The sequence below is a fragment of the Triticum dicoccoides genome, chromosome 1B (genome assembly GCF_002162155.2).
Source record: "Triticum dicoccoides isolate Atlit2015 ecotype Zavitan chromosome 1B, WEW_v2.0, whole genome shotgun sequence".
NCBI lineage: Eukaryota > Viridiplantae > Streptophyta > Magnoliopsida > Poales > Poaceae > Triticum > Triticum dicoccoides.
This window is the reverse complement of record NC_041381.1, coordinates 262,939,557-262,946,302: the sequence shown is the minus strand read 5'-3', so window position 1 is coordinate 262,946,302 and position 6,746 is coordinate 262,939,557.

The following is a 6,746-nucleotide window of genomic DNA, read 5'->3' as shown; positions in this document are numbered from 1 at the left end:
TACTAGATATGGACCCTGAGGTCTATGGTGAACCACTCACGCTTCATCGGAAGGGCAGCAATGTTGATGTAGAGGCCCTCCATGATTGAATCCGCCTCCAGCTAGGTGCCAAAAAAGGCCCCAAGATGGGATCTCACGGGAATAGAGGCTTGTGGCGGCAGAAAACTATTTTGGTGTATACTTCTGATGTTGGAGGAATATGTGGGAATTTATTGTGCAAAGATTAGGGTTGGAGGACTTCCAAGGGGCCCACAAGCCCTCAGGGCGCCCCCCCTACGGCACGCCTCTGAGGCTTGTGGCCTCCTCGGGAACATTCTGCCCCCCTCTCCAAGTCCTCTAGATGTCTTCTGGTCAAATCACCGCGAAAGTTTTATTCCGTTTGGTATTCCTTTTCTGTGAAACTCAAAAACAAGGAAAAAACTGGCACTGGGCTCTAGGTTAATAAGTTAGTCCAAAATAATATAAAATAGCATATCAATGCATATAAAACATCCACAAGAGATAATATAAGAGCATGGAACAATAAAAAATTATAGATACGTTGGAGACGTATCAGGAGCCAAAGAATATTCACGATTATTAGTAGTTGAGTTGTCAATTCAACCACACCTGAAAGACTTAATATCTGCGGGAAAGTATTTAGTAGCAAAGTAGTATGCAAGTAACAGTAACGGTGGCAAAAGTAATAGTAGCAGTTTGTAGTGATTGTAATAGCGGTAGCAACAAAAGTAACTTAGCAAAGATCAATATATGAAAAGCTCGTAGGCATTGAATCGACAATGATAATTATGTTGGATAATATTCATTATGTAGCAGTCATAACCGAGGGTGACATAGAACTAGCTCCAATTCAACAATATAATGTAGGCATGTATTCCGTATATAGGCATACGTGCATATGCAAAGAACTTGCATGACATCTTTTGTCCTACCCTCCCGTGGCAACGGGGTCCTAATGGAAACTAAGGGATATTAAGGCCTCCTTTTAATACATAACCGGACAGAAGCATTAGCGCTTAGTGAATACATGAACTCCTCAAACTATTGTAATCACCGGAAAGAATCCCAATTATTGTCACCTTGGGGTATGCGGATCATAACTCGTAATAGGTGTCTACAACTTGCAAGATAGGATCAAGAACACACATATATTCATGAAAACAGAATAGGTTCAGAAGTAAAGTCATGGCACTGGGCCCTAGTGACAAGCACTAAGCACAACAAAGTCAAAGAAACATCAATCTAAGAACATAGTGGATACTAGGGAAGAAACCCTAACAAAACTAACTCGATTACATGATAAATCTCATCCAACCCATCCCCGTCCAGCAAGCCTATGATGGAATTACTCACTCTAGGCGGTGAGCATCATGAAATTGGTGATGTAGGAAGGTTGATGATGATGATGGCGGTGGACTCCCCACTCTGGAGCCCCAAACGGACTCGAGAAGCCCTCCTGATGAAGAAACAGGAGGTGGCAGCGGCTCCGTATCGTAAAACGCGTTGAATCCTTCTCTTTGATTTTTTTTCCTCCCCAAATAGGAACTTATGGAGTTGGAATTTGGGTCAGATGCGGTCTAGGGGGCCCACAAGCCTAGGAGGTGCACCCTGGGGGAGTAGGCGTGCCCCTAGGGCTTGTGGCCTCTAGGTGGCCCCCTCTGGTAACTTTTTGCGCCAGTATTTTTATATATTCCACAAAATTCTCCGTAAATTTTTCGGCCAATCTGAGAACTTTGATTTTTGCACAAAAATAACACCATGGCAATTGTGCTGAAAACATCATCAGTCTGGGTTAGTTCATTCAAATCATGCAAATTAGAGTCCAAAACAAGGGCAAAAGATATTGGAAAAGTAGATACGATGGAGACATAACAACTCCCCCAAGCTTAACCCATTGCTTGTCCTCAAGCAATTCAGTTGACAAACTGAAAGTGACAAAGAAAAACTTTTACCAACTCTGTTTGATCTTGTTATTGCAAATATGTCTAGCCAATATTCAGGTTTTAGCAAAGATTATGAACTAACCATATTCAAAATAACATTTAGGACTCACATTTACTCATATCAATGGCATAACCAACTAGCAAGCAATAATAATAAATCTTGGGTGATAACACTTTTTCAAAACAATCATGATATAATATGACAAAATGGTATCTCGCTAGCCCTTTCTGGGAGTGCAAAACATAAATGCAGAGCACCCGTGAAGATCAAGGACTGACTAGTTGCTACCTCTTGAGCATTGCGTTGGTTTTCCCTTGAAGAGGAAAGGGTGATGCAGCAAAGTAGCGTAAGTATTTCCCTCAGTTTTTGAGAACCAAGGTATCAATCCAGTAGGAGGCTACACGCAAGTCCCTCGTACCTACACAAACAAACCAAGAACCTCGCAACCAACATGATAAAGGGGTTGTCAATCCCTTCATGGCCACTTGTGAAAGTGAGATCTGATAGAGATAATAAGATAAGATAAATATTTTTGGTATTTTTATGATATAGATTGAAGTAAAGATTGAAAAATAAAGTAGATCAGAAACTTATATGATGGAAAATAGACCCGGGGGCCATAGCTTTCACTAGTGGCTTCTCTCAAGAAAGCATAAGTATTACGGTGGGTGAACAAATTACTGTCGAGCAATTGATAAAAAAGTGCATAGTTATGAGAATATCTAGGCATGATCATGTATATAGGCATCACGTCCGCGACAAGTAGACCAACTCCTGCCTGCATCTACTACTATTACTCCACACATCGACCGCTATCCAGCATGCATCTAGAGTATTAAGTTCATAAGAATAGAGTAACGCATTAGGCAAGATGACATGATGTAGAGGTATAAACACAAGCAATATGATATAAACCCCATCTTTTTATCCTCGATGGCAACAATACAATACGTGCCTTGTTGCCCCTGTTGTCACTGGGAAAGGACACCGCAAGAGTGAACCCAAAGCTAAGCACTTCTCCCATTGCAAGAAAGATCAATCTAGTAGGCCAAACCAAACTGATAATTTGAAGAGACTTGCAAAGGAAACCAATCATACATAAAAGAATTCAGAGGAGATTCAAATATTTCTCATAGATAAACTAGATCATAAACCCACAATTCATCGGATCTCGACAAACACACTGCAAAAAGAGTTACATCGAATAGATCTCCAAGAAGATCGAGGAGAACTTTCAAAGAGAGAGAAGAAGCCATCTAGCTAATAACTATGGACCCGAAGGACTGTGGTAAACTACTCACAACTCATCGGAGAGGCTATGGTGTTGATGTAGAAACCCTCCATGATTGATTCCCCCACCGAGGAGTGCCGGAAAAGGCTCCAAGATGGGATCTCACGAGTACAGAAGGTTGCGGTGGTGGAAATAGGGTTTCGTGGTGCTCCTGTATGTTTTCGGGGTACATAGATATATATAGGTGAAGGAGGTCGGTCAGGGGAGCCACGAGGGGCCCACGAGGGTGGGGGCACGCCCAGCCCCCTAGGGCATGCCCTCATGCCTTGTGGCCGCCTGGGCTGCTTCTTGACGTCCACTCCAAGTCTCCTGGATTGCATTTGTTCCCAAAAGATCGCTCCCGGATGTTTCATTCCGTTTGGACTCCGTTTGATATTCCTTTTCTTCGAAACACTGAAACAGGCAAAAAAACAGCAATTTGGACTGGGCCTCCGATTAGTAGGTTAGTCCCAAAAATGATATAAAAGTGTAAAGTAAAGCCCATAAACATCCAAAACAGGTAATATAATAGCATGGAACAATCAAAAATTATAGATACGTTGGAGACGTATCAAGCATCCCCAAGCTTAATTCCTGCTCGTCCTCGAGTAGGCAAATGATAAAAACAGAATTTTTTATGTGGAATGCTACCTAGCATTTTTCTCAATGTAATTTTATTTATTGTGGAATGAATGCTCAGATCCAAATTATTCAAGATAAAAGTTCATATTGACATAAGAGTAATAATACTTCAAGCATACTAAGAAAGTAATCATGTCTTCTCAAAATAACATGGCTAAAGAAAGCTATCCCTACAAAATCATATAGTGTGGCTATGCTCTATCTTCATCACACAAACTATTTAATCATGCACAACCCCGATGACAAGCCAAGCAATTGTTTCATACTTTAGTATTCTCAAACCTTTTCAACTTTCACGCAATACATGAGCGTGAGCCATGGACATAGCACTATATGTGGAATAGAATGGTGGTTGTGGAGAAGACAAAAAAGGAGAAGATAGTCTCACATGAACTAGGCGTATCAACGGGCTATGGAGATGCCCATTAATAGATATCAATGTGAGTGAGTAGGTATTGCCATGCAACGGATGCACTAGAGCTATAAGTGTATGAAAGCTCAACAAAAGAAACTAAGTGGGTGTGCATCCAACTCGCTTGCTCACGGAGACCTAGGGCAATTTGAGGAAGCCCATCATTGGAATATACAAGCCAAGTTCTATAATGAAAAATTCCCACTAGTATATGAAAGTGACAACATAGGAGACTCTCTATCGTGAAGATTGTGGTGCTACTTTGAAGCACAAGTGTGGTAAAGGATAGTAACATTGTCCCTTCTCTCTTTTTCTCTCTTTTTTTGGTGGGCTTCTTTGGCCTCTTTTCTATTTACTTATTTGGGCTTCTTTGGACTCTTTTATTTTTATAAAGTGTTGAAGTCTCATCCCGACTTGTGGCGGAATCATAGTCTCCATCATCCTTTCCTCACTTGGGACAATGCTCTAATAATGAAGATCATCACACTTTTATTTACTTACAACTCAATACTTAAAACAAAATATGACTCTATGTGAATGCCTTTGGCGGTGTACCGGGATATGCAATGAATCAAGAGTGACATGTATGAAAGAATTATCAAGGTGGCTTTGCCACAAATACGATGTCAACTACATGGTCATGCAAAAGCAATATGACAATGATGGAGCATGTCATAATAAATGGAACGGTGGAAAGTTGCATGGCAATATATCTCAGAATGGTTATGGAAATGCCATAGTAGATAGGTATGGTGGCTGTTTTGAGGAAGGTATATGATGGGTTTATGGTACCGGCGAAAGTTGCGCGGCACAAGAGAGGCTAGCAATGGTGGAAGGGTGAGAGTGCGTATAATCCATGGACTCAACATTAGTCATAAAGAACTCATATACTTGTTGTAAAAATCTACAAGTTATCAAAAAGAAGTACTATGCGCATGCTCCTAGGGGGATAGATTGGTAGGAAAAGACCATCGCTCGTCCCCGACCGCCACTCATAAGGAAGACAATCAATAAATAAATCATGCTCCAACTTCATCACATAATGGTTCAGCATACGTGCATGCTACGGGAATCACAAACTTCAACACAAGTATTCCTCAAATTCACAACTACTCAACCATCATGACTCTAATATTACCATCCTCGTATCTCAAAACAATCATCAAGCATCAAATTTCTCATAACATCCAATGCACTTTCTATGATAGTTTTTATTATACCCAACTTGGATGCCCATCATCTTAGGACCAATTTTATAACCATAGAAAATACCATGCTGTTCTAAAAGACTCTCAAAATAATATAAGTGAAGCATGAAAATCAATAATTTCTACAAAATAAAACCACCGTCGTGCTCTAAAAAGATATAAGTGAAGCACTAGAGCAAAATTCTCTAGCTCAAAAGATATAAGTGAAGTACATAGAGTATTCTAATAAATTCCAAATCATGGGTGTCTCACCCAAAAGGTGTGTACATCAAGGATGATTGTGGTAAACTAAAAATCAAAGACTCATATCATACAAGACGCTCCAAGCAAAACACATATAATGTGGTGAATAAAAATATAGCTCCAAGTAAAGTTACCGATAGACGAAGACGAAAGAGGGGATGCCTTCCGGGGCATCCCCAAGCTTAGGCTTTTGGTTGTCTTTGAATTACCTTGGGGTGCCATGGGCATCCCCAAGCTTAGGCTCTTGCCACTCCTTATTCCATGGTCCATCAAATCTTTACCCAAAACTTGAAAACTTCACAACACAAAACTCAACAGAAAATCTCATAAGCTCTTTTAGTGCAAGAAAGCAAACCACCACTTTAAGGTACTGTAATGAACTCATTATTTATTTATATTGGTGTTAAATATATTGTATTCCAACTTCTCTATGGTTCATACCCCCCCTATACTAGCCATAGATTCATCAAAATAAGCAAACAACACACGAAAAACAGAATCTGTCCAAAACAGAACAGTCTGTAGCAATCTGTAACTTTCGAATACTTATGGAACTCTAAATATCCTACCACAATAGGAAGTCCTGGAAAATTTGTCTATTAATCTACTGAAAAAATAATCAACTCAAAAATCACGTTTCTGTGATTTATTAAAATTATTCTCGTGCATGCAAAAGTTTCTGTTTTTCAGCAAGATCAAATTAACTATCACCGTAGATTATCCTATAGGTTCTACTTGGCACAAACACTAATTAAAACGAAAAACCACATCTAAAAAGAAGCTAGATGATTTATTTAACACTAAACAGAAGCAAAAAGAAAGGAACAAAAATAAAATTGTGTTGCCTCCCAACAAGCGCTATTGTTTAACGCCACTAGCTAGGCATAAAAGCGAGAATAGATCTACGTATTGCCATCTTTGGTATTCAATTCATAAGTGGCTCTCATACTAGATTCATAAGGTAATTTGATTTTCTTTCTAGTAAAGTGTTCCATGCCTTTCCTTAATGGAAATTGTAATCTAATAT